Here is a 23,797-nt window from a genome sequence, read left to right as displayed (position 1 = left end):
TTCTATACACATCAATCAAAGCAATGAGCTGCTGCTTATAGCACAGCATGTATGAATCTCACAGCCATAGCATCAACTGAAGAGAATCAGACATATTAGAGTTTATACTATGAAATTCTATTTACATAAAGTTCCAAAACAATATCTATGGTGGTAATAGATGTCAGAACAGGGCTAAACATTGTGAGTACTGACTGAAAACAGGGAGCAGTTTTCTGGACTTCTGGGAATATTTTATATCTTGATACAGGTGGTGAGGACACAGGTGTATGTGTAAGTAAAAATGTATAAAAATATAAACCTTTATTCCATTGTAAACTTAATATTGTGCACTTTTCTGTACGAAAGTTGTACATCAAAAGTAATGATCTACTGTGTGTGTTTTCAGAATTAAAAATCCATAAGAAATTGGAGTAAACAAAGCGTACCAATATTTGATTTTGATTCTTTGGGGAAAATATCATGAACTAGACAAACCACTTTAAAGGAGAGTAGGAGAGAGGAAAAGAAACATGATGTGAATAGAAAGAGAGCAAAAGAGAGAGGACAGAGAGAGAGAGATAAATAATATTAAGCCCAGAAAAGTAAATAACCAAAGATTCAGTGGAGATTGTAAAGATTAGACAAGAACACTGTGAACTCCATTCCAAAGTATTTAAAAGTTTGGACAAATTACATTACTTCCAGAAACATATAAAATAAAACATTAATATAATTAATATTCATTAAAATATCATTCATTATCATGTTTTAACTTTATAAATTAAGATATATGAAATAAACCTTTGACCAGACAAATATCAAATAAAGAAATTAAAATATTAATTAAACATTCTTCCTTAAAAATGCAAACAGCTCGTTCGGTATCAGCAAGTCTAACAATGTAATGTACCTTGATAACATTTTTAAAAGAGGAAAATAATATTCAACTGTAGCCAATGCACAGATGCCAATGAGCTGCCCACACAGGGAAGCCCCTGGAGGTCAACAATGTGACCCTCTGAAGTTGACTACAGACTAAATTTTCAAGATGAACCTGGAGTGTAAGTGTCTAAGGACCTTTTTACCCACATCCCAAGAGTCTTTGTCTTATTGGTGCAGACAAAAATCATATAAATATAAAATAGTGCCACTGGCAAACAAAGATGACATCAGGAAATGTCTGTTGACTGTAAATGTTATCTGATTCTGAGAGATTAAAGGTAGCAATCTCAACTGTATTCCACCTACACAGTTGAAATCGAATTCACAAAAATATAGCTTTTTCCCACATTTTTAAGAAGCATTGAGATGTTACTGTTGTTTTTCTAAAGACTTGCTGAACTAAGGTACAACAAAGTACTCTTTCAGACACAGGGTAAAATTATATAAAATCATAAATTCATACCTTAAAACCCAAAATATTTTGGAGGAGAAAAATCAAATACATTCATTTTTGTTTCTACTGTTTTGTGGTTTTGATCCCATTGGGAAGGTTTGAGGCAAAAAACTGAGTAGACATATAATAATTTTCCTGTCCATGAATATGTAGCAACTAAATTTTAATGACCAAATCGTACAACACAGATAAAAACATAGTGTATATAGACTTATATTTCTGGGTATTTTCCAGGGTTTTTAATAATATTCTTGCAGGCATTGTAACTAAATCTGACTTGAATGATAATGCAAATAGTTGAAAAACCTCACACGAAAAGTGTAGATTAATTTGATAAGATTGTGGATACATTTGATAAGAGTGTAAATGTATTTGATAAAGCTAGTTTGTCCACTTAGAGGGCACCATTTCTAATCAGGAATTGATGACATTTGCAGTATTTTTAAATCAGATCCTCAAATGAGATACAGTAAAATGGATTAACTAATATGACAATCAGAATAATAATGATCCTGTCTTTACCTTGAATTCTCTTCTATGAAGTTAAAAATTGTTTTGCTTATCTTGTTTATTTTCCCCTGGTGCCAAGTATATGTCAAGCACATAGTGGATATCAGAAAAATGAAATGAGGAAGGAGGAGCAGGAAGGAGAAGGAAGGAAGGAGGGAAGGAATGAAGGAGGGGAGGAAAGGAGGAGGGAGGGGGAGGGAGGGAGGGGGCAAAAAAGAAGAAAGGAAGGGAAGGGCAAAAAAGAAAAGAAATGTCATCTGTTGTCTATGCTTGTTATTGGCCATTTTTTCATAGATTTCCCATTAATTCTTGTTTCTCTGATAGTGGTAAAATTTACCACCGCAACTCAAAAATGTTTTGTTGATGGGTGCCTAAATGAATTAGGGCCAATATCTGCATGATATAATAATTTCCTCTCTTTGTATGGCTCATGAAAAATCTATATCTGGTAGAACGCAGTGCTAAAATAAGATACCCTCCATCATTCAACCTGGCCAAAACTATTTCAAGAAGCAAAAATAAGATTAACAAAACCTCCTGCAAATTTATGTTTTCCAGAGAACTTCATGGGTAGCAGAATATTTGCAATCCTGAGGAAAGTGTAATTTATAAAGAAACAGGTAGATGCCATCAAAATATTACATTCAGAAGAAACCACTGCTCTGGTTCCATTCCAGACCTCCAGCTGGGCCACACAGTTTCATGATAATGGATTATTAATTACACTGATCTCTGCATATTAATTGAGACCATGGAAATATTTCCATTACAAATGACTTGTTTGTAAAAGCCTGCAGCATCTTAACTGTGTGGCTACATTCAGCAAGAAAGAAAATTTTCCTGATCTTAGATGATTTTGTCTATGGGTAAGAAATAAAGATAAACATCTGCTCGAGGAAGACAGAATTGAAGGTATCCCTAAGAGATACTACAAAACTCTTAACAATGCAGGAATATCAAGGAGTAACTGTCATTGCAACATGTTCCAACAATATTGTCATGTTCTTTTGGAAACCACAGACAGACATTTCCTCCATATGTGTGTCCTACCCAGTGTGGATGTGATGGATAATTTCATGTGTCAACTTGACTGGGCTCAGGGATGCCCAGATAGCTAGTAAACACTATTTCTAGGTGTTTCTGTGAGAATGTTCCAGGAGAGATTAGAAGTCGAATCAGTAGACTGAAGAAAGAAGACACCCTCACCTATGTAGGTGGGTGTAATTCAATCCATTGAAGGCCTGAATGGAAACAAAAATGTTGAACAAAGACAAATTCACTCTCTTCTTGAGCTGGGACATCCATTTTCTCTTGCCCTTGGACTCAGAGCTCTTGGTTGTCAGGTTCTCAGATTCCAGGACTTATGCCAGCAGCCATGCCTGGTTCTCAGGCCTTTAGACACAGACTGAAGTGCACCACCAGCTTCCTGGGTCTCCAGCTTGCAGGTGGCAGGTCATGGGACTTCTCAGCTAATTCCTATAATAAATCTCCATTCTCTCACTCTCTGTCTCTCTCTCTCTCTCTTTCTCTCTCTTTTTCTCTCTCTCTCTATATATTATCTATCTATCATCTGTGTATCCATCTATCATCTATGTATCATCAGTCTACCTATCATCTAGCTAACTAGTTATTTTATCTATCTGTCTGTCTGTCTGTCTGTCTGTCTGTCTGTCTATTCTTCCAACATTTTGGTTTTGTTTCTCTGGGGAACTCTGACTAATAAAGAGTAACGTAAGTTTAACCTGTGGGCTTTCTACCCTCAACAAGCTTATCATTGAGTTGAGGAGAGGAAACAATAAATGCTAAATTAAAGCTTAAAACTCGCCAGTAGAATAAAGAACACTGCCTCTCTGGTAAATTATGCCTATGGTTTGAAAGACATATTTATCACTTTTTCATATTTTGAAATATTTAATCTAATTCCCTTTGCAATATCCAGCCCCCTCACTCCAAGACAGTGTACTCTGAAAACACCAGATTGACATGGCACCCAAGCATCATTTAATCTAAGTATCTTTCTTTAGAATTTTGTCTTCTAGCATGAGTTTTCAAAAAGTAAAGTGGATACTGGGTATTGTATATTTCTGGTAGTTTCTGAGTGAGAGAAAGGGGTTTCTTAATGGAATTACAGTAAGAGGGCTTCTACAATATTGCAGGATTTCATAGATTTGTGGTACTGAGACCATTCTCCTGGAGAACTTTAGGAGTCAGGAAATAGCGCCCTTTAAGAAGTAGAGAATTCATTTTCAGGGTTTGAGCTCTATCAATGCTGGAAGACATGACAAAATTTGAGCTTTTTTTCACTTCTAAGGAGGGCTAAGCTATGAGTGTCATCAGAAGAGATATTTTTCTGGAACCTAATCTTTGTTTGAATGTCATGGAGGACTCATATTCTTTGACTTGGGTGTCATATTGATCTAGCCTTTTTAGTGTACATTATTATGGAGTTAGGGCAATGGATATTGCAAACGACATATTTTAGATAATTTCCAAGTTTCGTGGTTTTTATGCAGAGCAGTGGCCTTCAAAAGGGATAATTCTACCCACTGGGGGACATTTGGCAGTGTCTGAAGACATGTCCGGTCGTTACAGTTGAGGAGTTGGAACTGACACCTACAGGTATGAGGTGAGGGATACTGCTCAATCTCCTACCACGTACTCGCAGCCTGTGGGGCACTTCTGAGCCCCCACAGCAGAGAATGGTCTAGAGGGTAGAGTCCAGGGGTGTCTAAGGGAGAGAATATAGTCATGGGTTTTTAGTTTCTGTTTCTGGCTGGGCCGGTAAAGCCCCTTCCTCATCTCTCTTTTCCGCTCATCACTAGAGACAGAAACTAAAATCCATGGCTTCAGGCTGCTAAAAGCCTAAAACAAAGCAGAACAGAACAACAACAAAATAAAGTGGGTTGGACAAGCTTAGTCTAAACCAAAATATCAATCATGCCAAGGTTACAAAACCCTGAAATAGAACTGGCCTACCCATTGGAGAAGGGTAATTCCTCTTTTTTCTTACTATATTTCAGTATCATTCTGGTTAGAGTTTACTTTTAGGGGCTCAGCTCTCTCTGGGGTGCTATTTCTTCCTTTGTAAAATGAGAATAATTTCATTTCTGTTGGAGACTGTAATTGCATTAATAACACAGGATACTGTGCATGGGCCAAGTTCCTGATGTATAAGTAGTGTGTGTGAAATGGTAACTATGTATTACAATATGTCATAACAGTTGGCTATGGAGCCCTTTTATGCGTCTAAATTTGTTTCTTTTTTTTTTTTTTTTTTTTTTTTTTTGAGACAGAGTCTCGCTCTATCACCCAGGCTGGAGTGCAGTGGTACGATCTCAGCTCACTGCAACTTCTGCCTGGCAGGGTCAAGGAATTCTCCTGACTCAGCCTCCCAAGTAACTGGGACTACAGGCGCACACCGCCACACCTGGTTAATTTTTTGTATTTTAGTAGAGATGGGCTTTCTCCATGTTGCCCAGGCTGGTCTTGAACTCCTGAGCTCAGGCAGTCTGCCCGCCTTGGCCTCCCAAAGTGCTAGGATTTCAGGCATGAGCCACAGCGCCCAGCCTTTTTTTTCCCCCTATAGCATAAAAATAAACCTTTTTAAGCACAGTTTGAGATTCAAATGAGATCAGGTACAAAATTATTGTCTTAGAATGGGTGAAAGAAGACAGAGGACATCTATTGGCCATCAGTTATTTTTTAAAGATTGGCATTATTTATAAATAGAATCATTATAAATAAAATAAAAATAAATTACAGCATTATATTATGTTATTAATCAATTCTTAAAAATAAAATATATCCATTCAATATTTTTTAACAGTGAAAAGATACCTATGTTGCCTACATAAATAATTCCTTGTAGTCACACAATTGTTTTGTAAAATTCAGTCAACGTCTTTGATGTGGAGAGGAGCAGAAAGGTATCACCCTGGGGCATATTTTTCTTATTTAAAACTAGTGTTCTCTCCTGAATTTGATAAATAAAAGACCAGGAGTGGGCAAGCATCATATGGACTCAGCTGAATCAGTTTCCAAGAACCCCACATTTCAGCCTGAGCACATGCAAAGCTGGTCACCACAGTGGCAGCTGGAAAAGAGATAGGTGGGGCCATTAGTCATGAATGAATGCATGTGTTGAGCATACTGGCTAAAAGCAAAATTCTGTTATGTGCCTGTCTACCCAATGACCTCATGAGTTGCAATGACCAGCTGCTAGCCTAAGATCCAAATTCAGCAAGACTATTAATCTCTTGGCGCTAGAATTCCTTCATTGGATATTAAGTTTTCTGTGCAATGGGGACATGAGGCAAAAATTGTAGAAGGAGGTCATTGAGTATCTGTGAGATGTTCCATCTTCAATTCTATTACTTAGTTCCCTGACTCATGCATTCTAGCTAAAAGAAGAACTGCATCATATATTGACTTGGTTCAAAGAATATTCTTAATCTTACAGGCAGCACTTTATATTGAAAGCATCAATTTAACTGGAGGTACGAGTGAAGTATATTAGGTCATTCTACTATTCTATAAGGCCAGCTGCTTCTGGGTGTTGGATATCACACAACAAGAGCAGTGATTCTCATCTGCAATAACCCATTATCTAGCATGGGTTCCTTGGTTAGAAGCAATGTTGTGCAAGATACTATGACCATTTTTAAGGCTTCCAGTAAGCCAGTTAGTGGCTCTAGCAAAGAAAAAAAAAAAAAAAGAACCACACATTAAAGTAGCAAGAATGTCAGTGAGGCACACACATCCATTACCTAATCTGAACTCTACAAAGCCTCCCAAATGAGGACCCCGAGTGCTGACTGTGAACAGTGTGGACCCAAATGAATCTGAATGTCAGCTGCATTATCCAGATATGATCCCAATAACCGGACAATGAGATTATAACCACACAGCGATCCTCCCCAAGAAGTCTGTCTGAAGCTTTGGACTTAAATATAATATAAACCTCGTATTGTCTTATTTACTTTAAATATAAACTCTTCCATGTGCATCCCAGGGAATCAGGTTTTTCAATGGCTCCTGAGTGTTCCTTTTTGCAGAATATTAATATTTTGTCCTACACTCAGTTCAGTTGCTACTTTTTCTTCAATGGGAGCATCAGCAACATCAGCTGCCGAGGGTGGCAGATTCTCTCCAATTTTGCTTTCAACTAATATTTTTGAAACAACAGAAATAAACTCTTGAGAATAAATAAATCATTAGGTTCTTGGACAGTTAGAGCTGGGGAGTCCCAAGAAAATAATACCAAGGGTAGTAAGAAGGATTAAAAAATGGCTCCTAAGATTCCTGCCCCTTGACCTACACAGAGATTATCCAATCAAACACTAATGTAGGTGCTGTGGTGAAGGTATTTTGCAGATGTTATTAAAGTCCCAAAATCAGTTAACCTAAAGACAAGACAGACACACTATGCAGTTGAGCTATGAGCATTTGAAAGCAATTTTCTCTGGCTAATAGCAAAATAGGAAGTTGGAGATGTGAAGTAGGACCAGGATTTAATGTGTTGTTATTGGCTTAGGGATTGAGGAGACTATCTGAAAAAGACTGTGGACAGCCAGCAAAAACACAGGGACCCCAGTCCTACAACCACAAGGAACTGAGGTTTTCCAATAAAAAGATTGAGCTTGGAGGTGTGTATTTCCCCAAAACTTCTAGGGAAAAATTCAGCCTAGTCAACACTTTGATTTCAGCTTTGTGAGACCGTGAGCAGGGGATCCATCCACACCATGCTGGTGTTCTGACCTGCAAAACTGTGAGCTAATAAATGAGTATTTATTAATAAATGAATGTTTTAAGCAGCTGTGTCTGTAGTCATTGATTACATAGCATAGAAAATTGACATACATTTGATGTGACTATCACTTATATCCCTCAATAAATATTTTCAAAATGATACTACCTTTTCTCAGAAATAACTCATTAAGTAAAAAGAGCAAAAATATTACCAAAAATTCCAGGAAAATAGGTCTCAATTGAAAGTCCAAATTCATGGAATGTATGTCAGTGGTTGACTATGCCAACTCTATCGGTAGGAATTGGCTGCTGTTGGTACCACTGCAAGCAAAAAGTTACTCCCATAGAAATGCATTAAAATTTCTCATTTTGTATTGAGTTCACTCTGATAATCACAGTGGATGCAGCTAAACAAACTGGAGAAAACTTCATTAGTAATTATTAAGCGTTTCGAGGGAAAGTTCCCATGATACACACAGAGTTCAGCAGACAGAGGCTGAGTTCCAACAGCAAGTACGTCCATAAAGCAAAAAAAATCCCATGAGTTGGTGGAGTGGTAATAGAGAAACCAGTGTGAATTACTGCTTAACAGGAATATTGAATCCTTAAATGAACTGCATGCTCTCATTTTTAATGGGAGCAAGCAGTAGCCAGGCATAATAAAAATAATTGAAATGAGGGTTTGGATCCATTAATCTACTGAAAAGTGTCTTAAAAAATAAGTGAGGCAGAAAAACAGCCAAATGTGGATGACAACTTCCCGATAGATGTCATTTGTTCCTAATGGTCTCCGTGGCCGTCAATAAAAGAGCGAATGGTATGGATAATGGCAAGTAAAAGTTTAAGACAAATTCTTCCCTAGAAGAAGGATGTAATGGAGATTAGGAAGAGTGATGGATGGAGTAAATGTGCCTCTCCATTGCTTCATTGGAAAATAAGAATTAATCATTATATCCACATACTACATATAATTAATGAAGTCGCAGGAGTCCAATTGAATGAATAAAACTCATTTTTTCATCTCTTTCTCTCCTGTCATGTATGTTATATGAGATAATGTCTGAATCAGTCTTGCAAGAAACATTGGTGATTGCCACAGGTTTTATCTGAGTCCTTCTCCTGGAGTCTGAAAGTATGTGCCTTCCCACCATATATTAGTCCATTCTCGCATTGCCATAAAGAAATACCTCAGACTGGGCAATTTATTTTTAAAAAGAAGGTTTAATTGGCTCATGGTTCCACAGACCATACAGAAAGCATGGCTGAGAGGGCCTCAGGAATCTTACAATTGTGGTAGAAGATGAAGAGGACATGGGCACATCTTTCACGGCTAGAAAAGAATGAAGAAGAAAAGGAGAAGGTGTCACAAAATTTTAAACAATGAGATCTTTTGAGAACTCACACACTATCATGAGAACAGCAAGGGGAAATTCCACCCCCATGCTCTAATCACCTCCCACCAGACCCCTCCTCCAACACAGGGGATTACAAGTAGACATGAGATTTGGGGTGGGATACAGAGCCAAATCATATCACACCATATTTAAAGGTTTCACAGGCTGCCAGAAAAAGGCCCAAGGAGTTTGCCGTCACACAAGACACGGGTGGGTAATGTGAAAAGCAGGATGGTATTTTTTTTTATGTTTTAGGAGATGAATATGACAAGTAGAAGCCCATGTTGGACAACTGGCGAGGGTCACTGTGTCTTGGAATGACCCACAGACCACAATCCTTGATCTCCAGTTTACATCAGCATGATACATAATATGCTGATGATATTGGGAAGGTGATAGCATTTACATGACAAAATGATTATTTAATGCAGTTATGCCATCATCACTGTGCAGAAATGTGTGTAAATATTGAGTTATGCTTTTTGTGATTATTCCTTAAAAGCATACATTTAGGCCATCCTATGACAGTTCTCACGAAATAAATTGTCACCAGAACTATTTTGCAAAATATAATTCAGGCTCCAATCCCCTCACATAGCTTTAAGAAAATAAATCTCAATATATGTGAAAAGACTTGCCTAGTTGGAGAGACAACAGGCCTGAAGTTGCTCAGAGTCTACCCAAAATAGGTTGGACTTACAAAGAGAAGAATGAAGTAGAGAATCACAAGTATGGGAACAACCACATTGTTCTTTATTTTGCGAATTAGATGCAAGTTTTGATTTCTCAGAACACACTAGTGTGTTCGAGAATTTCTGAAAGGAGAGAACATTCTTTCTCTCATTCTCTCAATTATTCATGAGTTTCTTCTTCACAAAATGCCTGGAAATGGTTGGGCCACTTCCTGAGCGCTGGTGGCATTATTTAATCCAATTATAAATCCTCACTGAGGGTTTTTATGTGCCAAGAACTCTACACAGATGAGTTATATAAGTTCTTGTACAGAAGACAGAACACAAACCCACTATATCATCACATACTGTAACATATATATATATCTCACCATGCGATATACTTTACAATATACCATGCATAATAACATAAAATATTTAAAGTTAGAGTTTCAATCTGTTTCAGCTGCTATAACAAAATACCTTATTTATAAATAATAGAAATTTATTTCTCAGAGTTCTAGGGGTTGTGAAGTCCAAGCTCCAGGTGCAAGCAGATTCAGTTTCTGATGAGATTTCACTCTCTGCTTCCAAGATGGTGCCTTCTTTCTGCATTCTCACATCCAAGAAGAGAGGAACACTGTTCTTAAATGGAAGAAGGGCAAAAAGGGCCAAGAAGATTCCCTCAAGCCCTTTTATAAGGGCACTAATCCCATTTGTGAGCCTTCATGACCTCATCACCTCAAAAGACCCTGTGTCTTAATACTATTGCATTATGGATTAACTTTCAACATGAATTTTGGAAGACACAAAAACACTCAAACCATAGTAATTGAAAAAGTTGAGTCCCCGCTTTCAAGAAACTCACCATCTAAAAGGAGCGGATGAAACATGGGTCAAAGATTAGTCTAAAATGGATAAAGGCTAAAATATATGTGTGCAACAGTTATCATGGGAACCCCTAAACTTCTCCATCAACTTAAAATCTTTCATGGAAAGAGTCATTTAATTGGTGAAAATGTGGGAAAAGGCATTCAAAGTAATGAAGAACCAGTCAGTTAAGTGTGACCTGTTTGAGAAAACACAATAATTTTAATTCTTGAAGCAAAATGAGTCATGAAAATATGTCCACAGGTTAAATCAGAAAGTAAGTTGAAAGTTTTGGTGGCAAGACTAAGAAATTTGATGCTCACTCTAACATTCATGGAAGCCACTGTAGGCTTCCTAAGAAAAAGAGTGACCAGCTTATCTTGGTTTTCCTGGGGCTCTTCAGTTTTAGAACTGAATGCCCACATCCTCAGAACATCTTAGACCTGAGCAACTGAAGATGACTGGTCACTGTAGGCATAAGAAGATGGTGTCTCTCAATCTCAGAAATGCATTATAATGACAACCGAGAATAGAATTGGTTTCCAGCTCTGGGATTCTGTGGTAGCAATTATGGCAATGCAATGTTTGTATGGACATTAATCAATGGCTGTGGAAACATAAAGAATGGAATGAACTCAAGAGAGATCAAGACTAACCCAACAGAAATTGGAGGCTAAATCAGATGTTTTGAGAGGTGAGAGGGAAAGAGAAATGTCAATTATGGCTCCTGTTTCTGGTTTGAGGTAAATGGTGGACATTTACTGAGTGTGCCCAGATAGAAATTACAGGGATATGCCTGTGCTTTTCCCCAGACAGCAGCATTAAAGGCAGTGGATGTGTACATACAAATCCATTATTAGGGGTTCAAACCCAGAGACAGGAGTAAGGAGCAAGAAGAGTAGGACAAAAAATGTGGTAGAGTCTATGAACTGATGGCCCTGGGTGCTGCTAGTTGGCCACCTACAGGAAAACGCCACTAAGATGCATACAACATGCGTTGGCATTGCACCTTTGGAATGGAAGAAAGCAGCAATAAATTATTCACTTGCTTCTTCTATTAGTTAAAGATTAGTTCCATAAGGCATTAACTTCTTGGACTTCCTGGTAGCACATATCTAGACAAGGGCAGTACACCAGGCCCTCTGTGCAGTCACTTGGCACAGTGTCCTTCAACATCAGAACTGCAATAAACTTCCAAGAGCAGATGACTCCTATTGACCAAAAAAGACAACAAACAACAATTACAATGCATGTCAATACAAGCTTATCATTCACTGGACCATGAAGTTATCTCACCAATGGCCCGGTGATTAGTTGCACTAATTGATGAGCTGTTTTTTCAGTGCTGAGTACTCTGCTGATTATAAATGTTCAATTAATCAACATCGATGCTGTGTGTGGGAATCTGCTCCACAATCATTTTCTCTGGTCCATAGACCAGGCCCTGAAACTTTTTAAGGATAGTTAAAGCTCCCAGTGGATCCTCCAAGGTAGGACAGGTGTAGAAGGAGAAAAAGTAGGTGAATCTTTCACAGGTTTTGTTGTATTATTGTGAACAGCAGGAGAAGCAAGTCATAACTTAGGGATCCTTTCTTAAACTTTGGAGAACACTTGAGAGAGACATTTATATTCAGGGTTAAATGGCACCCTTAAATGCAAATGACATTGAAGTGTAAATTACCCGCATCCATTATGGCCACTGTAGCAATCAGTCAAAACCAACTCCAGCTAATTTAAACTGAAAGGCATGGATGAAATAATAAGGAACAGGGTTCCTGAACGTCAACCCGATTGACATTTGGTCTACACAATTCTTTATTGTAAGAAGCTGTTCTATGCATTATAGGATATTTATCCAGAAGAGGACAGTAGAACACTTTTTCTTCCTACTCGACCAGTTGTGACGAACAAAAAAATGTCTTCAGATATTGTCAAATGTCCCCTCAGGAGAAAAATCATCCCAGTTGAGAAGTACTGATAGCTCAAAAAATTGTCATGAAAAGGGAGAGGAATTAAGATCAATAAATAGCTGAGCCACAGCCAAAATCAGTGCTAGAGTCATCTGGTTGGTAGAGTAGAACAGATACCAATATTTATTGCCAAATACCATGGACTACATCATTGCTAATACCCCCACAGTCTTATTATTGCCCTACTCTCACACTATCTCTGCATCTGTAGCTATCTCTGGTCACCTCCACCATGGTCTGTCAAGATTCTCCATCATCCCTTCATATTAAAGTCATCCTGTGAGGGAACAAAATGTTGGTGAATAGATGGTAGCAGAATGCTTAAGGAGTAGAGAGTTGGGGCATTTAATTTAATGTCTATAGGGTGTGTGAGTGTGTGTGTGTGTGTGTGTGTGTGTGTGTGTAGTGTTTGACATATGAAGATGCGTGAAGAAGCAAGAATGACCAGGGTGAAGATAACACTAAGGGAAGAAAGTCTGGAAACCTACTCGGATAACTTTGTATCTTAGAGCCATAAAATCGGACAATTTTAAGTTCAAAAGGCTCCAGTATGACTTCAGATGCAGGAATAACATTTTCTGGTAGATACTCATTGGTGGACATTCATGCATGATGCAAAGATCTGTACATTTTGTGGTATTCCTACATGTTTATACATATCTGTACTCCAGATACCCAGGTCTCTCTTAAGTATAAGTAAAGTCCCAATGCATCCTTTAATCTCTTTTCTTCCATGCTTCTCATGAGTCAGCCAGGTTATTCTCAGCTACCCCTGAGTCCATATATATTCCAACCTCAGGACTTCTCTCTGCACTAGGTGGATGATCAGGTGATCTGCCTGAAGGCTCGCCAACTGGGAGAATCTTTTTTTCTCCTCTGCTGTTTTTTAAGGCCACTCTTGGGTAAGGATGTAGTGCAGCTATTGTACATTCTTACTTCCCACCAAAACCATCCATGCAAAAAAAAATGAGCTTGAGCTTCTTCCTCTTTTTCAGTTGGTCATAGAGTGCTCCTACCCCAAACAGCCATTTGCTGTGAGTAGAGGGATGAGCATTTATGCCTTATTCGGGGAAAGTCACATGAAGATCTGGGCCACCTCCTCATGCAACTTACGTATGACATCTGGCCCTGATCATATCCAAGCTCAGGGGCACCACTTCCAGCTTCAAATGGATTGTTGCTGAATCAACATGACCTTGGGCATCAGCGTGTCTGACAGACCCCAGCTCTTGCTGAGTGGTCTGAACTCATGGCCACTTGACACTCGCCAGTGAAATGCCTGGTATCTACCAGAGTGCATTGCCACATCGGGAGATGAACCCTAAATTGTGTGCTGGACTGAATTGTGTCACACACCAAATTTATATGCTGAAGTTCCCTAATACCCAGGACTTCAGAATGTGACTGTGTTTGGAGATGGGGTCTTTACAGAGGTGGTGAAGGTAAAATTAGGTCATATGGGTGGACCCTAATCCAATGTGAGTAGTGTTTCCTTATAAGACAAGGTGATTAGGACACAGACACACACACATGACCATGGGAGGACACAGGAAGACGACGGCTGCCTTACAATAAAGGACAGAAGCCTTAGGAGGAGTAAACCCTGCTGACACCTTGGTCTTGGACTTCTGGTTTCCAGGACTGTGAGAAAATAAGTGTGTGTTCTTTGAGCCACCCGTTCTGCTGTCCTCCATTAAGGAAGCTTGAACAAACTAATTCAAATAATGTGTATCTCTCCTGCGAATGGTGAGGCCTTGCTCAACAACCCTAGACACTTGTATTGTGACTCTCCCAACATGGATTGCCATAGACTCTACATAGCATCCTTTCCCTCCACTGACACCTCCAACACCATAGGGTTTGCCAGATTATTTTACCTAAGTGACAGGGTTATTTTCATCAAAGACTGGACAATTTCAGAGCTCTTTTCTGCTGTGAGTCCCCATAAACTGGCCACCTACTTTGTCACCCAGTACATGGGTCAAGGCATAAGATTACAACCTCTGTTTCTGTGTTATTTCCAAAACCCAAAAAGGGCTACCAGGTGTTGTGCTGCCTTTTACATGGTGAGATATACAAGAAGCAACAGTTTGTTTTCTACCTCAGATAGGACGCCTGAAAGCCTAAAATTTTTTTCCTGGTATAGCAGACCCTTGAATCCTTACACACTCCACAAAACATATTTTACCAAGGTTCCCAGTATGCTGACCACCTCTTGCACATCCTGCCTGATCAATCTGCTGTTATCAATATAATAATTTGATGTGATCTTCCAATGGTCCGATTTCTTTTGTCTTTATAATGGTAGGGTGTCTTCCCAGGGACCCCAGTATCTCTTCAACTATTAGGTTCCAGTCCTGAAAACAAGCTCAGACTTGGAAACAAAGAAAGGCCTGTGATTATCGTTGAAAAGAGTGCTTGTTCTCAGCCTCTTTGTTTTCTATCATGATTCCTTTTACTGGCACAGGCTGAAAAATTCTTGTTAGATGTCCACATAATTTGCTCCACACACATGTCCATGCCTGTCTGATCTTCATGCATGTGGCCCTCTGATCTGCATGATGTGTGCCCTGAAGATCAAAAGGAGAGGCAGAGACATAGCCTTAGGGGGCACCTGTTGCCTTGTGTGGAAGCAACCTCTACCTTGTCTTCTATCACAGAGGGACATCCAGCTCTTACTGGTGAAATTGGCTCCTTGTGCAGGTTCAGAAATTTCAGGCAAGTCTGGGCAGGCAATTCACCCAAATGTCTCTATCTCATGTGCCAGAGTCCCAAGTCTTCACAACCATTACCCTGACCTTGGTCTTAGAGATGGGCTTTGATTGGGGCATTTAACTTTCTTTGATGTTCAGCCAGTTGCACTGTTGGATCTTTGAGGTGGTCTTGGCTTTTCTGACTCCTCCTAGCAAAAAGGAGAACTTCTTTGTTTGCCACCAAAGAGCAGCTCTTTTTTTGTAGGTGGCTTCCAATTGACCATTAGTCTCTCAGCTGTTCCTTATTTTTCTGTAGCACATCATGGTATTTAATATTATTCATGCAATGTCATTATGGCCATAGCTACCATTTTCTCCATCCCTCTCAAACGTCAGTTGAATCATGGCCTGCTCATGCAGTCTCTTCCAACATTACACCATCAAAAGTTGCTACCAGTGGGTGTTTTGTCAAAACTGAACCATAACTTTGCACCAGGGATTACCTCTGCACCACCTACCATAGCAGTGGAGTTCTCCTTCCCACCAGGTGGTAAAGAATCCACCTTCTGAGCACCATCCTGTTGCTTTATTTCAGACATCTGCAGGTATCAACTCTCACAGGTGGGCTTCTCCAAAAGTCAATGCTGAGATAGATTTGGATGTGCAAGATAAGTACTAAGGATCATTCGTGTGAAAGGAAGCATGATTGGGCAGAGAAAGAAGTCAAATAGCATTGAATAGCATTGCAGATCCACCAAAATTTCTTCTAGCCTGTCATTAAACTCTGAAGTGTGTGACTATCAGAGTACCTTGGGTTGAACCAAACTGGCCAGTTCCCTGTAGCCTGGATCCTGTCACTTAATGCAGCTGTCCTGGGAAAAGCAGGACCTCAGAAAATGTAGCTCTCTGCAGCTGAAGTCAACCCTGAGTAGCAAGTCCTTCTGCAAAGTTAAATCCAGGTGATGCATCTCCATTCTGCTATAGCAGATATTGTGTTTTATTCAGTAGTAAAATCAATATACAGCCAAGTCCGCATTCGTGACCATTTCTTAAATGAATGAGTTAACATAGGAGCAAACAAAGTTATAAAAATTGTACAGGAGTGTTATTTTCACAGTGATAGTATTGTGTGAGCAATTGTTCTCCTTTGTTTCTGTAAGATTTTACAGGCAGTTAACCTAAGTATTGTTATGTGGTTTAATTTGTTCCACTATCTAGTCTCATTGTGATTTATTAAACATGGTGCATGGAGTACAACCACACATACCAAAGTATGTTAAAGTTTAACTTGGGGAAATGTCAGTTTAAAAAAACAATACTGCATTGTTAAGGCATTTTGCTTAACAAATACTCCTATCACCGAGGAATCACCCTTGTCATTTATCTTCTGTCTCACTGAGACAAAAATAACATCATAAAGTGCTAATCCTTTTCGATGTCACATGCCCTTGAGTATCTGTTGTTCATTAACTTCCTTTAGTTGTTTGAATAATCCACTCACTCCTGAAATCTTTATTAATCACATGAGCAATGAAAGTCATCATGCAAACAAATAAAATCTGTGCTCATCTTTCAAGTTTATTTTTCTTCCAGGGAGCCTCATTAGAGTGGCCTCTAAAATACTTGAAATTTGGTTTCTTAATTTACGAAGGGTGTGATTGTCAACAATTTATATCCACTCTGAGTTTAGCCAGGAGCCTTGCAATAAGAAATCAGCAGGACAGCCATTTGGTAAACAAAATCCTGCTCTCAGGAAATTGCCCTCATCCCAGGACATGAACAGACATTTCTCAAAAGAAGACAAGCAAGCGGCCAACAAATATATGAAAAATACTCAATATCACTAATCATCAAAGAAATGCAAATTAAAACCACAATGAGATACCATCGCACACCAGTCAGTATGGTTATTATTAAAAATTCAAAAAACAACCAATGTTAGAAAAGTGAACATTTATGCACTGCTGGTGGGAATATAAATTCATACTATCTCTGTGGAAAACAGTATGGAGATTTCTCAAAGAGCTAAAATAGTAATCCCACTACTGGGTATTTCTCTAAAGGAAGGGAAATCAGTATATCAAACAGATACCTGCACCCCATGTTCATCACAGCACTATTCACAATGGCAAAGATATGGAATCAACCTAAGGGTCCATCAGCAGTGGATGGGGTATAGAAAATGTAGTACATCTACCACATGGAATACTATGCAGCCATAATAAAGAACAAAATCATGTCTTTTGCAGCAACGTGAATGCAGCTGGAGGCTGTTATCCTAAGTGAACTAATTCAGAAACAGAAAGTCAAATATTGCATATTCTCACTCATGAGTAAGAGCTAAACATTGGGTACTCATGGACATAAAGACGATAGACACTGGGGACTCCAAAAGGGGGTAGGGTTAGAGGGGGGCAAGAGTTGAAAAATTACCTGTTAGGTACAATGTTCACTATTTGGGTAATGGGTACGCTAGAAGCCCAAATCCCCCATCATAAGGCAATATACCCATGTAACAAACCTACACATGTAGCCCCTGAATCTAAAATAAAATTACATTTTAAAAAAGAGATAGTCCTAATCCCTTCCTAAGGGTATGCTATAGGTCTATGTTCTGGAGGCTGCCTGATTTTATATAGATATCTATTTAAGGCTGATTTTACATAGATATCCATATAAATAATACAGACATTAAATATGTATTATATATTAAAATATATATTAAATATACATACCACGTATTTTCATATGTAATATATATTTAAAATATATTATATATTAAATATACAAACTATGTTTTTAAATATATAATACATATTTAAAGTATATAAAGTATATATAAAACACATAATATAACAAAAATAATGTATATTATATAAAATATATATTAAAATATGTATAATGCATATTGTATATAAAATTTTATTTCATATGTAATATACATTATACATTATATATTATACGTTATACATGTATAATATATGGTAGGTTTTTTTTTTTTTGAGACAGAGTCTCACTTTGTCACCCAGGCTGGAGTGCAATGGCGCGATCTTGGCTCACTGCAGCCTCCGCCTCCTGGGTTCAAGTAATTCTCCTGCCTCAGCCTCCTAAGTAGCTGGGACTACAGGTGCGTGCCATCACGCCTGGCTAATCTTTGTATTTTTCGTAAAGATGAGATTTCACCATGTTGGCCAGGCTGGTCTCGATCTCCTGACCTCGTGATCCTCCTACCTCAGCCTCCCAAAGTGTTGGGATTACAGGCATGAGCCACCATGCCCAGACAATATTTGTATACTTTATATACTTATTTTTATATATCAATATATAATAGAATACAATATGTGTTATGTAACATTCTAATAGAATATATTACATAATATTCTATATCCTACATAATATATAATATTCTAATATATTCTATCTAATAATATATTGTATTATACATAATATAATATATGCTAATATATTGTATTATACATAATATAATATATGCTAATATATTCTATTATATATATTTTCATATATATTCTATTCTAATAGAATTCTAATAGAGAATATATATACTATTCTCTATGTATTATAATATAGTCTATTCTATAGATTATCATATATTCTATTCTATATATTCTATATGTATTCCATACATTATATAATTATGTAAATATGTAATCATAATTAGTAAAATAATTATTGATTAATTAATAATATAATAAACAATATAAATATTATTTATCTTTATATAATAATAAATAATATAGATATTGCAAATATTTTCCCCACTGCATTGGTAGGAAATATGTAGCATGGTACAGAAAGCAAGAAAGGTCATCCTACCTAGGCACATACCTAATTTCTTCCCTCCACTGTGGCCTAGCAGATTACAACTGCTATTTGAGATGTTTCCTTCACCACCTGGGGTAGGTGAGAGATCATTTTTATCCCATCCGAAGGTCTGCTTCCAAATACCATGTAGCTCTGTGCTGTTTATGGGCACGTTCAGTAGAGCATCATATTTTCAAGTATTGTGGAACATTACTGCTGGAATAGGTGTCTAAGCTCTTTTGCCTTTTTTTAATCTAGCGGAAACTTTCCGTTTGTTTTCTATTCATGATACAATCTGTTACTTCAACTCTTTTTAGTTCTGATTAAATGATTTGAGTGTGCAATGCTGGCATATAACTCTCTAAGTGACACGTTGTCTACATATTTCAAGTTATTGGAAAGGCAGAAACCAGAAAGGAAGTATCCTACAGAGGAGAACTCTGTCTTGGCCGGGTCTCTGATGTGATGTGGCACAACCAAATCCAGGCAAAGGACCGAACAAAGCAGTAGTGGTCCAAGCAATCTATCACAAGCCTATGACTTTTACCTTAGAGGAAATGGGGCTGTTAGCCTCATACCTTTATCAGACAATAACACATAAAATCAGAACAAAGATGAACTATGGCGGGGAGGCTTGACAGTCGTGAAATTTAATGACTAAGAAAAGAATGAGGAGAAAGAGGGAACACAGTCATTCAAAAAATTATTAAAACAACAAGGTCTGAAAGCATTCATGTTTGCTGAAACAGCCCTTAGGTGCCACAAAGACTGTTGCTGTAATGACACCTACTTCAGTCTTCTCACTTTGTAATCACAGCCACAAAGAGAAACAGGTTAAGCAATGTTGTATTATTTTTATGAATGTAGAGAAGGTATTTTTTTTTTGCTTTTATTTTAAGTTCAGGGGTACCTGCACAGGTTTGTTATTACAGATAGACTCGTGTCGTGGGGGTTTGTTACATGGATTATTTTATCACCCAAGTATTAAGCCTGGTACACATTAATTATTTTTCCTGACCCTCTCCCTCCTCCCAACCTTCACTCTCAAGTAGGCCCCAGTGTATATTGTTCTCCTCTATGTGTCGATGCGTTCTCATCTTTTAGCTCCCACTTATAAGTGACAACATGTGGTATTTGGTTTTCTGTTCCTGTGTTAATTTGCTGAAGATAAAGGCCTCCAGCTCCACCCATGACCCTACAAAGGACATGATATCATTTTTTATGGCTGCATAATATTCCATGATGTATATGTACCACATTTTCATTATCCACTCCACCATTAATGGGAATTTGGCTTGACTCCATGTCTTTGCTATTGTGAATAGTGCTGCAATGAACACTCACGTGCATGTGTCTTTACGATAGAATGATTTAAATTATCACACGTATCCCCAAAATACATACATCAATTGTGTATCATTTTTAAATTATGTAAATTCAACCAGGTATAAATAACACTTATATTTATCTCATTTTTTTAAAAAGAATGTAGAGAAGGAAAATACATACATCAATTGTGTATCATTTTTTAATTGTGTAAATTCAACCAGGTATAAATAACACTTACATTTATCTCAGTTTTTTAAAAAGAATGTAGAGAAGGAAAGACACATTGGGAGCTTGGAAGCTGGGAAAACTGGAACAAGAAAATAAATAAATACTATTAGAAAATAAATACTAATAGTTAGAAATTATACTCATTAAAAAGTGGTTATTCCTCAGTCCATGGTGATGCAAATAATTAATTGAATGTATAAATGAATAAGGAAGAACGTAAACCTCTCCATGAAAGTAGAGTTCCAGTGGATAAATACAGAAGGAATGGTGGAACCAGAAAATCATAATCTTTATTTCAGGCAAGAGTTGCCCACAGAGGCTAAACGAAACAGTTGGCTGTATGAGGAGAAACAAAACACTTGCATAGTCTCAAAGTAACCACAGGGTACCTACTAGTTGCAAATGAGAAAATAGTAGCTTCAATGAAGCAGCCGAGCAGGTACCACATTTAACCAAATAAAGTTATCACCAATAATGAGACATATCAACATCATTGGTATGATGCTCTGAGAAGACCTCAACATCACCTCTGTGGTATTCCAGCCAAATAAGTGTAACCTCAACCTAATCTGATGGGTAAACATCAGATAAAGACAAATCGGAGGCTATTATGCAAAATAACTGGTCTGTATCCTTCCAAAAGTTCAAGGTCATCAGAGACAAAAACTAAGGACAAGGCCCGGATGGAAATCCACTGTGGATGCATGACAGTGAATGCAAGGTGGGTCATGGAAGGACATTAAAACAGAAAAACCACATTAGCGGGACAATCAGAGAAATCTGAACGCCTGTGGATTAGTTGTCAGTGTGACAACAGTGTTAATTTCCTAGTTTCAATAATTTTCCTGTAGTTATTTGAAACAGCAATGTTAGGGGAAGCTGTGCAAAGGGAATACTAGAATTCTCTGTACCATCTTTGTAACTTTTTTTGTAAATCTAAAGTGATTTAAAAATGAAAAAATTAAAAATAATTAAACAGAACACAAATGCATATGACAAAATAATAATAAGTAAAGAGAAGAAGTTAATGCATTTTAGAAATACTCATGGCATTTCCAATCAACAGTAAATATTCAAGAAACATTGCTGATATTTAAGAAGGGAAAAAATGTGAACTAAAGATGTTCTACTAATGATACTATATATATATGCCATTTTCTAAAACATAGGTATAATTTAACAGATCCTAACTTCATGTATTTCTTGCTTTGCCAAAAATATATCTAATTTTTTATCAGTCAAAATTCTAGCCATCATTCTACAGAATAGGAGAACATATTCACAAACTATGCCTCCAACAAAGACCTAATATCCAAAATCTATAGGGAATTTAAATTAACAAGCACAAAACAAATAACTCCATTTAAAAATGTGCAAAGGACATGAACAGACACTTCTCCAAAGAAGACATACAAGTGGACAACAAACACACGAAAAAAATGCTTGGCATCACTAATCATTAGAGAAATGCAAATCAAAAACCACAATGAGATGCCATCTCACACCAGTCAGGATGGCTATTATCAAAAAGTCAAAAAACAACAGATGCTGGTGAGGCTATGGTGAAAAGGGAATGCTTATACAATGTTAGTGTGAATGTAGATTAGTTCAGCCACTGTGGAAAGCAGTTTGGAGATTTCTCAAAGATGTTAAAACAGAGCTACCATTCAACTAGGCAATTCCATTACTGGGTATCTACCCCAAAGAAAATAAATCATTCTACCAAAAACACACGTGCATTTGTATGTTCATTGCTGCAATATTCACAATAACAAAGACATGGAACCAACCCAGGTACCCATTGATGGTAGACTGGATTAAAAAATGTGGTACATATATGCCATGGAATACTACACAGCCATAAAAAAGAATGAAATCATGTCCTTTGCAGCAACATGGATACAGCTGGAAGCTATTTTCCTAAGCGAATTAATGCAGGAACACAAAACCCAATACTGCACGTTCTTTCTTATAACTGGGAAGTAAGCATTGAGCACACATTGATATAACTATGGGAAAAATAAATATTGTGGAATACTAGAGTGTGACTGGGGGGCAGAAATGGAAAAACGACTTATCAGGTACCATGCTCACTACCAGGGTATCGGGATCCATACTCCAAACCTCAGCATCACTCAATATTCCCATGTAACAAATCTGCATATGTACTCCCTGCATCTAAAATAAAAGTTGAAATTTAAAACAAAAACAAAAAAGAATACAATTTCTTAGAGAAGAGAAAGTGTTATTAACAAAAAAATAAAATCCTGGTGATACTTCTACACCCATTTCAAGCTTTGTGTACTTTGTAAAATAAAATCCTGGTGATACTTCTACACCCATTTCAAGCTTTGTGTACTTTGTAAAATCTTTCCAACTTTCCCCAACTAATAGGGCATTTGTGTCTTTCATCATGCTGTGTTGCACTCTGGGGACAAAACTATCTTATTCCATTTCAGTACCTTGGGATAGAAGGAAGATGTGAAGTCTTCCAAATGCCAGTCCACCTGTGGGCTTACAGGTGGAATCCCTCATGCCTTCTCTCCTATCCTAGGAATGTTTTGGAGCCCCGGGTGGGGTTTTTACAGTGGATGGAGAGTAGGACCTTGGACAGCTCCATGGTCTCAACCCTGGTTGATACCTATGCTACTCATGAACTATCAACAAATCCCTTACTCAATGAGCCATCATCTTTCTGAAGGGCACATCAACAGCAATGCCTTCAGTTGCTACCACCATCTCTCTCACGAATACAGAACAGGACTTTGGCTTACAACTTTCTTTCAGCAGAAACAGTAGCCAAGGTGACAGGCTATGACAAAAGGAGTGAACGAGGTATTCTAGGTGCTTCATGAGTCTATTTTAGGAAATGTTTTCTTCGGCGGGTGCAGTGGCTCATGCCTATAATCTCAGCACCTTGAGGCCGAGGTCTGAGGATCACTTGAGGCCAGGAGTTCGAGATCAATCTGCCCCCCATCCACAGTCCCCCCACCCCCCACCCTGCCATCTCTACAGGAAAAAAAAAAATAGCCAGGCATAACGGTGCACACCTGTAATCCCAGCTACTCAAGAGGCTGAGATAGGAGGATCTCTTCAGCCTAGGAGATTGGGGCTGCAGTAAGCCATGATTGCACCACTGCACTCCGGCCTGGGTGACAAAGTAAGACCCTGACTCCAAAAACAA

The sequence above is a fragment of the Macaca thibetana genome, chromosome X, assembly GCF_024542745.1.
Source record: "Macaca thibetana thibetana isolate TM-01 chromosome X, ASM2454274v1, whole genome shotgun sequence".
Classification (NCBI taxonomy): domain Eukaryota; kingdom Metazoa; phylum Chordata; class Mammalia; order Primates; family Cercopithecidae; genus Macaca; species Macaca thibetana.
Note: the sequence above shows the minus strand (reverse complement) of the source record.